General features: G+C 45.3%; 1 protein-coding gene across 1 annotated transcript in view; it reads right to left on the bottom strand.

Moving 5' to 3' along the window:
- LOC126234896 (neuroligin-2-like) overlaps positions 1 to 17,109 on the bottom strand; it is a 162,977-nt gene that overhangs the window by 80,312 nt on the left and 65,556 nt on the right. The window lies entirely within an intron of this gene.

Raw genomic sequence — 17,109 nt, forward strand, 5'->3', positions numbered from 1 at the left:
GAAACTTCCTGGCAGATTAAAACTGTGTGCCGCACCGAGACTCGCACCCGGCAGAAGTAAAGCTGTGAGGAGGGGGCGTGAGTCGTGCTTGGGTAGCTCAGTTGGTAGAGCACTTGCCTGCGAAAGGCAAAGGTCCCGAATTAGAGTCTCTGTCCGGCACACAGTATTAATCTGCCAGGAAGTTTCATATCAGCGCACACTCCGCCGCAGAGTGAAAAACTCACTCTAAAGACGTGTATTCATCGCTGCGGTACAGTACTGTGGGATCTTCTCGAGCCAAATGTTTCTGAAATTCCATTCTGCTGTAATACTGTTGCCAGAAAGTAATGATGTTATTTCGAGCAACATATGGTCTCCAGTGATAGCGAAATTCACATTTCATGAAAGAGCCCCAGACCTCGGAAGTCCGGAATGGCAGCTCTGTGGAAGCAAGGCCTGTCCTGGCAACCCCGGGGGACCCCAAACACTTCAGTGCAGATCACAGGGGATGAGCACAAGCCGTACATTTTTCCGACTCGGCCTTCCAACGGTCGTAACGCCGTTATATATCGTGTAGCCTTTATCCGACGGAGAATATTGTTTTATCCGAGGCGGTCCGATGCTGCGCTGGAGATGGAGAACTGAGAGCACAGTGGAGTGGGGTGATGCCTGGCGCAGGAGGGGGGGGAGGCCGGAGTTACGGGCAGGCCCAGGCGCGACTGGACGTGTGGAGGCGGAGGGCCTTTCCTGGCAGGCGCGGCGGATCTGCGTGCAGCAGGTGCCGCTATCTCGCCGCCGCCGGCCGCGCCCCATCAGTCTCTATACGGCGCGGGACCCCCAGTGTGGGGCAGCGCCGCGCCGGGCCGTGCTGAGCTGTGCTGCGGGCAAACTGCTCCCAGGGGCTGCGCGCGGCGGGGAGTGGGGCGATACGGCGCCGCGTGGAGAAGAGAATTACGGCCGAGTCTGCAGCAGCGCGGTTGCTGACGTGACGCCGCTTGATGGAACTAATAACTCGCACGTACTCGTGCGCACCGCTTTCGCTTACACATCGTTCGAGTTTCCCGACGTTGAAACCAAGTCGCCAGAGTCGCATCCAAGTCTACGATTAAGAGCTAAATAATGTTCTTAGAGATGTGGTTCGCTTATGCAAATGAATGAAAGGCTGTTTGTATCGTCCCATACGAGTTTCGCTTTTTTTTTTCATTTTGCCCTGTAATGCTAGTTTTTTTCTGAGAAGAATAACGTGGAACTCTACAAAAAGCATACAGAACAAAAAACGGACTTCAGTCACATTTACAAACATTAATACACAAACGAAAAAAAAAGCACATGAGTGTACCTGCGTATGACGGAAATTTCAAAACTAAATATAAGGAGCACGTAAGAAGTTAGGACTAAGAAAATAGTCGTTCTACCTTTGCTGAACACCTAATAACGGAAGGACATGAACTATCTTACATAGAACAGGATAAGAAAATTGTTAAAGTAAACATTGCACCGGTAAACTTGTAACATTACAGCACCACATTCACACACTTCAGAGCCTTTAAAATGAACAAAAAGGTAAAAAATTACCAAATCAATATATATGATAATCCAGTGGCCAGGTTAGATACTACAGCAATAACGGAGCTAGACGGAAGATAGGATTTGAACTCCCGTCGACATATAGGTCATTAGAGACGGAGCACAAGCCCGGATGTGTCAAGGACGGGGAAGCAAGTTGGTCATACCTTTACAAAGGAACCATACCAGCATTTGCCTGGAGCGATTTAGGGAAATCGTGGAAAACCTAAATCTGGATTGCCGGACGCGGGGTTGAACCATCGTCCTCTCAAATGCATGTCCAGGGCGCTAACCAAAAAAGAGATACATAATGTAACCAGACTAAATAGTAACCCAATACGCACTAACGTACTACCCCAAGAAGAAAAGGAAAAGAAAAGAAAGAGCATACACACAACCTCAGAGTGTTAAACTACATACAGACACCACAACAGAAACAAAAGACGAGCGATAAATATACAATAACAGGTAGTACAACAGCTGTAAACACACCAAACCAAAACACAGTGTACAGTGATAGTGATGTATTAAGTTGAAATGTGTTCAAATAATGGCTCTGAGCATTATGCGGCTTAACTTCTGAGGTCATCAGTCGCCTAGAACTTTGAACTAATTAAATCTAACTAACCTAAGGACATCACTCACATCCATGCCCGAGGCATGACTCGAACCTGCGACGGTAGCGGTCGCTCGGTTCCAGACTGTAGCGCCTAGAACCGCACGGACACTTAAATGTGTTCATAAAACACCGACAATCGGACATCCTGCATACGTAGATCATCTAAGTATAGCCCCAGGATGCCACGTATGTACTAATACCACCAACAGTAGAAACAAATACTAATTTAAACTCAGTGAACTAGTGCCATAAAACGTTGGTTTTCATCTAAGAACACGAAATTAACAAAAGTTGTAATGCAGCTACAAATCTATAATTATTATATGAAACAATTGTTACATTAAAAAAGATATATATATATTACCAACCACTGAACACGCTTCACTTATAATAAGAAGCAAAACACATATGGCACAATACGAACAGACTTCCATTTACTTGCACTATTCTAACCACATCTCCAAGAATATGGAAGCAACTAACGAACGACGAAAAACTAACGTTCTCCGCAGAATCTGTGGAGAGAGGAACATATGCAAAAAGTAACAAGAACAGGGACAGATTGATAGGACATAGACATAAGAAAAATATAGGACGTTGGGTGCAAGCGCTATTCTGGGATGAAGAGGTTGGCAAAGGAGAGGGATTGATGTCGGGCCGCATCAAACGAGCCAGAAGACTGATGAATCAAAACAAGGTTTTTGTTTTATGTGATGGTACAGTAAAAACGATTACCCTGTAGGCTGCTGAAAATAACTGTATGATACCTGATAATGGTCAGTTGGTCGAATCTGCTAGTTAATAAAGATTTGCTCCATCATCAGCTCATGACTTTGTAGCACTTTAATACAGATGCATGTATTTAGTTTTTTCCCGTATATACATTAAATGTCGTATTTCTATTTTCTTGTAAACCTCACAAGATATTTGTTTGTGTAAAGAATATTTATTGATCTGTGTAAATAAGAATGTAAATAGCTGTAATTTGTACTGGATCAATGCTGGTTAGTGAAATATTGTAAAAATGTTAGAGACATGAATGAAAGAGCAGAAATCCCCTGCGTAGCAGCGTCTTTGGACGTAACTGAAGTCACTGCATAATGCGGGCACTGCGCAGGTACTTCGCTGCGTACTCTGCGATCGGAAGCGCGAGTTGCTTGCTGAGTCATTATGAGGAATTTTTTAATTAGCGGCACAATAGCAATTGACGAGTGTGGGCAGATGAAGGGCCAGCTCCATTCACATCAAGGTCACGCTCCGCCAATGGTCCTTGCTGAGTAAATCTGCACTTGCAAAATTTTGTCTGGAGATACTACAGCACTTTCGACGACAGCTACGGTTTGAAGCCCTGACCAACAATCGACTGTAAAACTGTTCCACTTACTTCACGTTTTATAGAACTGTAATGACGTAACCCAGTGATATTGGTGAACTGTTAGTTTTAATGACAATTACTGCAAAAACTTAGAAAGTATAATTTAGTAATCATCTCAAATCATTATTACCAAATAAGTCCCATGACCATTCCTGTTACTGGAACAAACTGAGTGTCGTTTATTTGAAAGGTGAGAAGTATATCAAAACTAATTTAAGTAACGGTTCGCTTCTACATTTTTAATAATTTTCAAAACAGAAGTAAAAGCATTTTTAAAATAAAAAGTCTTAAAACACTGTTTAAAGAATATATATTGTGTGTTATTTGTATATATAACTTTATATTTGTACCAAGCTCTTGGCAGTATGTTTCAATAAACGCAAACCAAATGCAGTTAAATAAAAACTGTCTTCACTAGACCCACTGCATTATAGTTGTTTCTGCGGTCATTGGACTGTGATGTGACTTTTCCCCTTATCGACGTTGAATGGTATTCTTGTTTTGTTAAGTGGATATTATCGGCAGTAGTTTTTCAGAGCCAACTGAAGGAGCAAGTTCGAGTCCAGCTGTTGGACCTAGGCATCTCTCTGAAAGTACATTCATGTCCAGAAAAAAACAGAGCACCTTCAACGACTGGAGATAGGCCGTTCATGTTCGCAGGACATGTACATTTTTGTGTTCTTTAGAAATGATTAGCATTTCAGTCAACTCGGTTCAACATGTGTCCTGTTACGTAGGAGGCACCGGCTCCGCCATGGGACCTGATAACTTGTTTCATGCGTGATGGCATCGACGCATATAAGGTGCGAATACCGCCCTGTAGTATAGCCACCCATGCTGCATTCACCTGGTTCCAAAGTTCATCTATGGTGGTTGGCATTGGGTCACAGCACTGCACTCGTCGTTTCACCATATCACACGTATCTTCAGTTTGGCGACAAGTCTGGTGATCTGGCGGGCGAGGACAAAAGACTGACATCCTGCGACACAAAGGAGGCAGGTGTTCGTGCAGCAACGTGTGGTTGTGCATTGTCTTGCTGCAAAATGGCGTCTGAGGTGTTGGGCAGAAAGGGTATGGCTACGGGTCGCATGCTGTCATTCACGTATGTTACACTGGACAGGCACAATGTGTGATTTGTGGTTGTACCCAATAGCACCTCACATCATAAGGCCTTCAGTTAGTGCTGTATGTCTTGTGCTAATGCAGTCACTTTGGTGCCGCTCCGCCTGTCTATGGCGGACCAAAATACGGCCATCATTTTCACACAAAGATAATTTATATTCTTCCGAAAACACTATCTGATGCCATTCCTCTCACCAGTGACGTCTTTCCATACATCACTGCCGTCTAACGTTTTTCTTTACAATCGTCAAAGGTAGGAGGAGAAGTGGACGACCCGTACGTAACCCATGCCGTAAAAAAACGGCGACGGACTGTCACCCCTGATAGTGCACTATGTGTTCCACTGTTCCACTGTGGCGCCAGAGCCGAGGAGGACGCATACCTGTCCTGCAATGCCACTACGATGAGATGTCGACCTTCTCTTGAGGTGGTCTCTGTGGTCTGTGGTGCGACCTGTCCCACCTGATATCGATCTACGGCCTTCCGTGAACCATTCTGCACACACCCGTTGCACTGCCTAAATACTTAGTACGCACGAGCAGCAATTTCCTGGATGGATGCGTCACATTTTTTCATGCCAATAATGCACCTTCTGTCAAACTCAGAGATTTGACGGTGCGGTTTTCGTATACGTCTGCGAGGCATTATCACTTCTGGTCAGGCCACACTGATCCATTACGTTTGGTTTATAGCGACAACGAGAGTCGCAGGCACATTTTACCGGTAGGCGATTTTGTTGTTGGCCTTGAACCCGCTGGCCGACATGGTTCAAATACTAGTAATTTCTGCTCATGTCCTGTGAATATGAACGCCCTATCTCCAGTCGTTCAAGGTGTTCTGTTTCTTCTGAACATTAGTGGAGTTGAATTGGCCGACGACTTTGCTCATTAACGTCGTCGTAGTGAGAAGGTTGACCATACCCCGCGGGTCACAGTCAAGCTAGCAATCATTTTTTAGACTGTTCTGATACTATAGCAGAGTTGAGAATTGGTCCAAAAATTTATATTTCTGATTAAGCAAATGAAGGCCTACGCTGGGAAATTTCTCTCGCGCGACGTATGTCGCCAAGAACGAGTGGGTGCAGCCCATGGGGGCGAGTATGAGTTCACCCAGGGACGCGAAAACTACGAGTCAAGAACGAAAGAACGTAGGTGAAGTAAAGAATGCTGCCATATTGGAAGGAAAATATGACATTAAGGAAGATGTCAGATGAATGTAACAAGCAAACCAGCGCAAGCATAGAGAGCATTCATCGCTAAAAGAAGTCCGCTAGTAATCAACATACACTCCTGGAAATTGAAATAAGAACACCGTGAATTCATTGTCCCAGGAAGGGGAAACTTTATTGACACATTCCTGGGGTCAGATACATCACATGATCACACTGACAGAACCACAGGCACATAGACACAGGCAACAGAGCATGCACAATGTCGGCACTAGTACAGTGTATATCCACCTTTCGCAGCAATGCAGGCTGCTATTCTCCCATGGAGACGATCGTAGAGATGCTGGATGTAGTCCTGTGGAACGGCTTGCCATGCCATTTCCACCTGGCGCCTCAGTTGGACCAGCGTTCGTGCTGGACGTACAGACCGCGTGAGACGACGCTTCATCCAGTCCCAAACATGCTCAATGGGGGACAGATCCGGAGATCTTGCTGGCCCGGGTAGTTGACTTACACCTTCTAGAGCACGTTGGGTGGCACGGGATACATGCGGACGTGCATTGTCCTGTTGGAAAAGCAAGTTCCCTTGCCGGTCTAGGAATGGTAGAACGATGGGTTCGATGACGGTTTGGATGTACCGTGCACTATTCAGTGTCCCCTCGACGATCACCAGTGGTGTACGGCCAGTGTAGGAGATCGCTCCCCCACACCATGATGCCGGGTGTTGGCCCTGTGTGCCTCGGTCGTATGCAGTCCTGATTGTGGCGCTCACCTGCACGCCGTCAAACACGCATACGACCATCATTGGCACCAAGGCAGAAGCGACTCTCATCGCTGAAGACGACACGTCTCCATTCGTCCCTCCATTCACGCCTGTCGCGATACCACTGGAGGCGGGCTGCACGATGTTGGGGCGTGAGCGGAAGACGGCCTAACGGTGTGCGGGACCGTAGCCCAGCTTCATGGAGACGGTTGCGAATGGTCCTCGCCGATACCCCAGGAGCAACAGTGTCCCCAATTTGCTGGGAAGTGGCGGTGCGGTCGCCTACGGCACCGCGTAGGATCCTACGGTCTTGGCGTGCATCCGTGCGTCGCTGCGGTCCGGTCCCAGGTCGACGGGCACGTGCACCTTCCGCCGACCACTGGCGACAACATCGATGTACTGTGGAGACCTCACGCCCCTCGTGTTGAGCAATTCGGCGGTACGTCCAGCCGGCCTCCCGCATGCCCACTATACGCCCTCGCTCAAAGTCCGTCAACTGCACATACGATTCACGTCCACGCTGTCGCGGCATGCTACCAGTGTTAAAGACTGCGATGGAGCTCCGTATGCCACGGCAAACTGGCTGACGCTGACGGCGGCGGTGCACAAATGCTGCGCAGCTAGCGCCATTCGACGGCCAACACCGCGGTTCCTGGTGTGTCCGCTGTGCCGTGCGTGTGATCATTGCTTGTACAGCCCTCTCGCAGTGTCCGGAGCAAGTATGGCGGGTCTGACACACCGGTGTCAATGTGTTCTTTTTTTCCATTTCCAGGAGTGTAGGAATAATTTGAAGAAGAAATTTCTGAAAACGTACATCAGGAGCACGGGATTATATGGAAGAGAATCATGGAAACTCGAAAATACGAGCATCTAAATGTTTGTGACAAACAGCAATTTCCTATAAGTTAAGTAGACACAAAAAACCGTATGGCTGTCAGCAGAATCGACGAGGACTGGAATATGTGGAATACCTTGATTATAAGAAAGGGCAGGGAGATAGGAGATGTGTCAAACCAACAGTAAATAACTGCTATTGTGCTAAAGACAGCCGTAGAGAGACTATAACAGAAGACGAAAATTGGACGTTACTAATGTGACGAAAGTCATTGGATAGCGACATGCGGATATAGAGATGACTTAGTATCGCATACGCAATATATGAAAGGGCAGTGCCTGGTGGAGCTGTCATATGTACTTAGCTGGTTCATGTGGAAAGGTTTCCGACGTGATTATGCTTACACGACCGGGATCAAAAGTCTTTCAACCCAGAACGGTAGCTGGAGCTAGAAACATGGGACATTCCATTTAGGAAATAATTAAGGAATTCAATATTCCGAGATCCACAGTATCGAGAGTGTGCCGATAAAACAAAATTTCAGGCGTTACCTCTCACCATGGACAACGTAGCGGCCAAAGCCCTCCACTTAACGACCGAGAGCCGCGGCGTTTGCGTCGAGTTTTCAGTATTGACAGAGAAGCAGCACTGCCTGAAATAACCACCGAAATCAATTCCCTGTTGGGTTGGAGATTTTCTCCGCTCAGGGACTAGGTGTTTGTATCGTCTTCATCATCATTGCATCCTCATCGATGAGCAAGTTGCCGAAGTGGCGTCACCTCAAAAAACTTGCACCAGGCGATCAGGTCCACCCGCCGAGAGACCCTCGCCACACGACATTTCATTTCAATGTGGGACATACGACGAACATATCCGTTAGGAGAGTGCGACGTAATTTGGCGTTAATGGACTACGGCAGCGGACGACCGATGCGAGTACCATTAATAACAGCACAATATCGTCCATCCTCCTTTCCTGGGCTCGTGAACATATCGGTTGGACCCTAGACCACTCGAAAACCTTGGCCTAGGCAGACGAGTCCCGATTTCACTTGGTAAGAACTAATGCTATGGTTTGAGTGTGGCGCAGATCCCAGATCCAAGTTGTCAAAAGGATTCTGTGCAAACTGGTGTTCGCTCCATAGTGACGTGAACTGGATTGATATGGAATGTACTGGGTCCTCTAGTCAAATGGAATCGATCACTGATTGGAAATGGTTATGTTCGCCTGCCTTGAGACTATTTGCAGCCTTTCATGGACTTCATGTTCCCAATTTTTATGGACGACAGTGCGCCATATCACCGGGCCACAACTGACTGCGATTGGTTTGAAGAATGTTCTGGACAATTCGAGCGAACGATTTGGCCACCCAGGTCGCCCAACATGAAGCCCACCGAATAACATTAATGGGAAATATTCCCGAGGTCTGTTGGTGCACAACTCTTGCACTGGGAACACTTTCGCAATTATGGACATCTATAGAGGCTGTATAGCTTGGGAAACGAACCCAGGTCCGCCTGCTTGGGAGGCGAGCACGTTACCACCAAGGTTAGTAGGACGACATATTTTGAGGTATACCATGGCTACTGTCACTTCAGTGCAAATGAGAAAGCTGGATGTAGGGGACACTCAGAGTTCGTGGCCACTAGTCGAGATGTACATAGGAGACAATAGAGGTGGTCTACAGTCGACCCGGAACGTCGAATCTCTAAAATCATCCCTCAAGCTGTATTCTCACATCCTTATGTCCAGGCTACAGTCTTTTATCACAATTAAGAGAAAAATTCACTATGTAACCGTTTTCAGATACACGCTATTCATAATTTAGACTAAATGCCGACGAATACAGACAATACTGTCGTGCAAAATCATTGAGCATAGTTATTCGTTGGTATCAGCTATACTAACTTATTTCATACCCAGAAGATCTCTAAATAAGGTCAATGCCAGCTGCAATGCCAAGTTGAAAAGGGCTCCAAACGCTCGAGCAGCAAATAATTGAGCGAAATAGCTGGTGTGAATTACTTTAAAATTTTGACTCCTGTATTTGGGGTTATTGTCAAGTAGGCTTTACAGCTTACATCGACTGAATTCAGCAATGGACTGCTCGTGACAGGTTAGTAGAGTCCATACCAATACAAACAAAAACTTTTTAAAAGATTTAAATGAACCTACCTTTGGGTAGATTCAAAGAATTCGTATTTGAGTAATAGCGTGCATGAGTTAAACCACTTCACGAGTATATCTCTCCTGGGGATCATGAGAATGATAGGTCGCCAATGAAACCTAGTATTTTCCCTCGGTCCCTTGGCAAACAGAATAGGACAGGGGTCCACAAGGGTGTTGGTTGCATGTACCCACCCCAGTTCACTGAACAAGAGCTTACGGAGTACATATTTACATGTAGAGTCTATGCCAGAAATATTTCTGAAAGCAAATACATGATGTTAATGTGGAACATTGATCGCTGTATGTTTCGGACACCGAAAATTTAGGGAAATGTTTCTAACAACTCGTGTCCCCTGTTGAGACTTGTACGCTAATATGACATGTAACGGCTCCGTAACGATGAAACATCGCCGGAACCAAGAATGTTCGAGTCGGAATTTCAAAGATAACAGATTTTGTTTACGTTGCGAGGATTATATCCACACAATATTTCTCATTCTTTGTGGTGTTTGGCTGTAAACTTACTGATCTGCTTTAGCACAGAGAGTATGTTACGTTCATGCAACTACCGCTGCTTTAGCCAAGTGCAGCATTCCAACCGTGCAAGTTGTACAGTGGTTAGCACATTGGACTCGCATTCGATAGGACGACGGTTCAAACCTGTGTCCAGCCATCCTGATTTAAGTTGTCAGTGATTTCCCTAAATCGCATCAGGTAAATGGCGGGATGGTTCCTTTGAAAGGGCAAGGCCGATTTCCTCCCCTATCCTTCCCTAATACGAGCTTGTGCTCCGTCTCTAATGACCTCGTTGTCGACGGAACTTTAAAACACTAATCTCATCCTCCAGCTCACATGCTTTCAGAAGTGATGATAGTTGTCGCTAGAGTGGTGGTCGAGTCAGTGTTGTACGGGTAGTTGAAATCAGACGATGTGCGTGCCACCAGTGCTCTGACGCTCTTGCAGAATTTGCTTTCAGTTGAATTACAAGCGCCATGTTCTATTGGTTCTAATGTTTCAGTGAGAAACAGTTTATGTCGTAAGCTGGCATACGGAATACTCTTTAAATCGAGTGCATTTAAAATTGTTTGAAATGAGTAATCATTTCGGTAGTAAACCGTGGAGCCTGTGATTCACTAACAAAGACTGTTCTTAAATCGAACTCCTCTTTGCCTGCTTCCTTTAACTATCAGCAAATGAAATAAATATATATCGTTAACATCTTGGAGTGAAGAGAGATAGCATCGTTGTAATATAGCACACCTACTCCTTTTGTTATGATGTCTCGACTCAATATCTAGAGAAACGAAATTACTCTCTAACGAGCAGAGGTTTCTGTTTTAAAAGAACTCAGGCACCTCACTTGAAAACAAACAGTTTCAGAGCGAGGTATACAGAAGAAGAGGTGTTAATTTTCCCTTCTCAGCCGTTCTAGCTACTCGTTGTTTGCTTAATTACTTCCACGGAGTGACGAGGTACTCTGGTCAACAAAGCCATGTTAGGCATCCTTACTCCGTGTTCCCAGCTAATTATCCTCCTTTTACAGCCTCAAGATCTTTATCGAAATACGTTGTTCAGGGCTTAGTATTAAACAAAGAAAGGCAGACGATGGAGAGTAAATGCACCAAAGAGAAGTCTGTCATAGGGGACGATGAAATGCATGAAGATATAATCAGTTGTCATACTGGTATAGTCTTTTGTATGTATTTATTACATGTATTAAATTGTTCTAATACTTACAGCACCATGAAATGCTGATGTTCTAACAGACACATCGCAGAGATTTACGGCAACAGACACACTCAGACAGCCGAGAGGCCACGAACAGTCTATGACCTCTTCGATAAATAGTCTCAGTCTTGAACGGTAAAACGACGTTTCAAATTTACAATACTACTTAGTTCCCAGTGCATGGAGTATGTCTCAGTTGTGCGACTCAATTCGTGACTTCTGTCTGAGAGGTTACAGTTCACAATAATGATCGTGAAGTCATCTAGTGAATTAGAAGCTGTATCTGGGGTTCTGTAGCGAACTAGTACAGACCCTCACCTGTTATTAATCTTTAGAAAAGATTTAGATTACAGCCTGGACAGAGTTCTTAGACTGTCGGCAGATGATTCCGTTATTCAGTGTCTGGTAAGGTCATCATTAGATAAAAACAAATTGCAGAATGATTTAGAAATGATGTCTGTATGATGCGAAAAATAGCAATTGACCACGAACAATAAAAAGTGTGAGATCCCCCAAATAAGGGCAAAAAATGTTTGTTAAATTTCGGTTACACGCTGCATCATAAAAATTTTAAATTTGTCGGTTCATCTAAATATACAATGATTACAATGACGATCAACTAAAATTAGAAACATCCCACGTAAGTGTTGTGGAGAAGGCGACCCAAAGACAGCGCTTTATTGACAGAAAAAAAGGTGTAAAAACTTTTCAGAAAACAGTACGCTTTCGTTAAGGTTTTCCGTTCTCTTCTGAAGTATTGCTGAAAGCTATAAGATGCTTGCCATGTAGGTCTGGTGGAAGACACCATAAATTTCGAATGGGATCCATTCGTTTTTTCTTCTTATTCCTACACGTGGTCGGCAAGGTTATTAACGGATTTGGAATTGTTGGAGAGTGGCCGGATGCCCTCCCTGTCGCCACCCCTCTACTGCCCCTCCCACCATTCCCGATGTTATTTGTGTACCCCTGAAGTCTGCGTGTAGAAGTGTGCGAACTTTCTCTAAATGTCTGTCAGTCGTGTAACTGAGGTGAGACGTGGTTAGTAGTCACATATTCACGTAGCTGGACCACTAAAATCCACATCTAGGATAGCCGGCACACCGGCCCTCGTCGTTATTCAGCCGAGCGGACCAGATCTGCGGACGGTGGACATGTCCGGACCCCAGAAGCACTGTCCTAAAGCGAGCATCTATCCGGGTAGGCAAACTGAGCTAATTTGATATAGGGTGATAATTATTGAACTATATGAAAAAATGAAAATTAGTTACAATCTACGGCTTCCACACATTGTATCCAACATGTAAACGACACTAGAGATATTGGGATTTAGGTTATGACATTTTCGACATGTCTGTCATCTTTGGCGGTGATGTGCCACAGACGAAAAGCAAAATTCTGCATGATCCGCAGGTGTGTCGGAACATCGGTGCTGTCGATGACGTCCAGAATGGCTGTTTTCAACTCAGCAATGGTTGAGAGTTACTGCTGAGCACCTTGTCTTTAATATAGTCCCATAAAAAGGAGTCGCATGTGATCAGATCCGGAGGATATACAGCCGATCAAGACCCAAGCCAGTTACCTCTGGGTACCCCAGAGCCTGGATGCTCTCCTCAGAGAGGTCCTCGAGGACATAAAACACTCTCCTACTTCGATGGGGTCGAGCTCCGTCCTGCATGAGGCACATCTTGTCGAAATTAGGGTAATTTTAAATCATGAGGATAAAATCCTCTTCCAAAACCTTCACGTCCCGTTCGGCACTTAACGTACAATCAAGAAGTATCGCACCGAATATTCCATGACCAGGCATTGCACACCACGCATTCACCCGTCGAGGGTGAAGAGACTTCTCGCTCATGTAACGTGGATTCTGTCCCCCAAATGCGTAAATTTTGCTTATTGACGAACCAGCCAAATGAAAGTGGGCTTCGTCGCATACGCATAATTCCTATCCTGTCCTGCGGCCAACCGTCCAGTTTGAACGCCCTAGCGCAAATAGTTCAGAAGTTATGACGATTTTATTTCGTATAGTTCAATAATTGTCGCCCTGTCTTAGTCCTGAAGAACACTACACATGCCGAGATCTCTAAAAAGCCTCTTATTGTATGACCGGTTTCCACAGGGCTTTGCTGTCTTCATCGAACGGACTATATGTCATAAAAATTTTAAAGCTTAGCTTTGCCCCCAGACTGACAATGTCAGGAATATGAGCATTTTGTATTATTGCGAGATGGGAGATGAAGTATCACGTTTATTATAAACGTTAAAACAAAGGCGTTTACCGTTGCTGACATATAATCTCACTAAATCTTAAACACTAAAATTTTTCCTCCGAACGCCTGAGTACCTTTTGGCTCCCGCCTAGATAGGACGAAACGCTAGTCGTGATAAGATATGAGAAATCAGAGGTCGCACAGGAAGATTTAGATATTGACCATTTCGGGAGTGGAAAATAGAGCAGTTATCTTACCCTCCGACAAACTGTTGAGTGTGAATTGTAAGCTTGTAGATGCTACTAAAGTTTATATGCGTAGGATATGCACACTGCTGACTTTGTCCCTGTAAAATAAAATGTCATGAGATGTCACAGTAAATAACACAGAAACTGACAACTGGTTTCTTCGCTATTTATACAATGAAATTTGAGACTGACAAGGAAACTTCACCAACTTGACCCCATATTTTGATGAGAAGAAGCTTCAATAGCTAGATATCAGCTCCAACCTGCTATCCTACTCGAAAATTTGCGACATAATTACGATGGTAGGGAATATTTCAAAATTTGTGGGACGTTCCTATGGGACCAAGCTGATGCGGTCATCAGTTCCTAGGCTTGGACACTACTTGATCTAACTTAAATTAACTCACGCTAAGGACAACACATACACCCATGCTCGAGGGAGGACTCGAAACTCCGACGGGGCAGCCGCGCGAATCGTGGCAAGGCGTCCAAGACAGCTCTGATGGTACACAATTATGACCTGAACGTACAGTTTTTTAACTTCGCGTGTACAGTTTGTCTGTCACTTTGTCTGCGCTACGGCAGCAGCCTAAAGTCCGGGCGCAAAATAATGTACGGCGGAATGACAACCTCCACCCTCCTATCACCGTGATGTTAAAGGGAGGAGAGGGTTCAGGAGGAGGCGAAGACGTCTGGCGAACGTGTTTCCAAACTTTGTTCGAGAACACGTTGTTATGTTGTTTTGGGAGAAAGGAAGACGCAATACGAATCTCATGCACGTGTATGTTCATTAGTAAATTTTAAAATCAAAGTGAAGAAACCAAAGTAACTGAAGAGTTATAATGAAATGGTGTAAATAATTTCCGGTTTATAATTTAATGATTCCAGTCTCGTTGAGAATCACAATAGTTTAACAATGTCAGCTTTCCAATCCAAAGAAAGTTACGCACAACAAAGGTATTAATAATTAAACAGTGCTGAACTATTGCCTACGCGACATTATCATTCACTTCATTAATATACAGCGCATTTGTGAATCGTAGCATAAATGTGTTTAGTGCAAAGAGATCTCTGGCACGGGTTACAGATTGGAAACCGCACACTTTGACACATTCAGCAAAGCACTATCTCTCGTTAATTTAACGACATCATGAACACGAACACATTACTCACTCCATTAAACAGTACTTCGCAGTCAGGCATTAAGCGACTGTACTGGAGTGGATTGAATGACAAGCAGTCAGCTCACGCGAAGTTTAAAAGCTGTACATTCAGAAGGTCATAACTGCCACTACCAGAATTGTCCAAAGTCTCGCGTGGGATCGATTGGTGCGGCAGATGTCTTGCAAATGTCTTCTTTTCTCTTTAAAACACGAGGTCAGGTTGGTGACGTTTCCTCGCCAGATGTAAAACAGTGAACCCTTTTTAATTTTATCTTGATCATGTCGAGCCCACTGCTGACACTGACGTTTTCGATTCATAAAAACCACCTCAGCTGTATTATTACACATTTATTGTGCTACGACCGGTTTCATCCTTTGAACATCTTCAGGCCGATGAGATGTGCTTAAGTCATGATGTGAAGGGTCAGTAAGTCATAGGTAATTTTAAAGAATAAATCCAAAACGCTGCACATAAACATTCTGATGACCGTCAGGCGGAAGTATGGCGTGCAGACATGGCATGCTGCGTACAAGTAAGCATTTTTGAACAATTTGAAATCTTGACCATGTTTACTGTATGCAATACGCCTTGTCACTCCTCCTGCACAGGCCATGAAGGCCCAAAGGTACCGACCGGCCGTCGTGTCATCCGCAGCCCACAGGCGTCACTGGATGCGGATATGAAGTGGCATGTGGTCAGCACACCGTTCTCCCGAGTTTCCGAGACCGGAGCCGCTACTTCTCAATCAAGTAGCTCCTCAGTTTGCCTCGCAAGGGCTGAGTGCACCTAGCTTGCCAACAGCGCTCGGCAGACCGGATGGTCACCCATCCAAGTGCTAGCCCAGCCCGCCAGCGCTTAACTTTGGTGATCTGACGGGAACCGGTGTTACCACTAAGCAAGGCCATTGTCGTGCCTTGTCAGCTCGCCATATTTCCGACAAGAGGTCGTCAGAATGTTTATAAGCAGTGTTTTGGATTTGTTCCTTAACATTACATACTAGAACTAGTCATTTATGTCATGACTGCAGCACAACTCGGCAATACGATGATGCTGAAATAATGAAACACAATAATTGTATAATAAGTGGTCCAGTCACACTAATGTGATCATCGCCTACGTTCGAAGTCAACGTGCAATAACCAGTCACATACGGCAGGTGGTCGCACTGGCAGTGGCGGGTTTATAAAGCTGGATGGGGGGGGGGGGGGCGGAAAATAGTATAGTCATTGCCATAAAGCATAAACGGGGATTTTCATTAGCTTCCGCGCCAAGGGTGGAAGAATTTACGAAACAGGAAACTTTTTAAAACTGTTAGCGTGCCGCCATGGTTAAAATGTACCGTGACGAGCTCTAACCGAAACCAGCGCCGAGGCAACTTTGGTGTACCATGGGCCACAAATGACAGCGGTGAACAATGGCTGCGGATATGTCCACAGGAGAATAGACGTACATCCGTTGAGCAACTGACCGCCCAGCTGAACTAAGGGGCTACCATCAGCGTCTCCTCAACGAATATTCAGAGAACGTTGATCCGTATCGGTCTCCAAGGAGGGAGCGTGGTTCATGCATCCATGCTGACTGCTCATCATCAGCGACGGAGACTGGAATTTGCACGTCACTGAACATGCACTGTGTGGTGACAGGTGGCCTTCTCAGAACAGTTACGTTTTACGCTCCATCGAACAGTTGAACCTATGCGTATGCTGCCCTGCAACAATCGTCGGAAGCAGATGGGAGTGTTACGGTCTTGATAATGCGTTCGTGACTTCTCTGGGTGATCTCACCATTGTGGAGGGCACATGTATGGACCTATCCTTAGGGACCATTTCCACCCCAACATGCAATTTGTTTTTACTCTCCAGAATGGCATCAACCAGCAGGGCAATGCAACGTATCACACAGCTGGCAGTGTGCGTTCGTGATTCGAAGAGCATCAGGGTGAATTTACATTCTTCCCTGGTCATCAGATACCCGGATTTGATCCTAAAAGAGAATCAATGGAATCACCTCTGCGCGGCTCTCCGTGCCATGAATCGTTAACCGTGAAACTCTGGGCAGCTGGTCACGGTTCTGGAGTCTTCGGTGCCTTCCTGAAACTCACTGACTCTTAACCTGCACGTCCGCGCTGGCAGTGGTGGTCTTTTACGATCTTGACTGGTGAT

The sequence above is a fragment of the Schistocerca nitens genome, chromosome 2 (genome assembly GCF_023898315.1).
Source record: "Schistocerca nitens isolate TAMUIC-IGC-003100 chromosome 2, iqSchNite1.1, whole genome shotgun sequence".
Lineage (NCBI taxonomy): Eukaryota > Metazoa > Arthropoda > Insecta > Orthoptera > Acrididae > Schistocerca > Schistocerca nitens.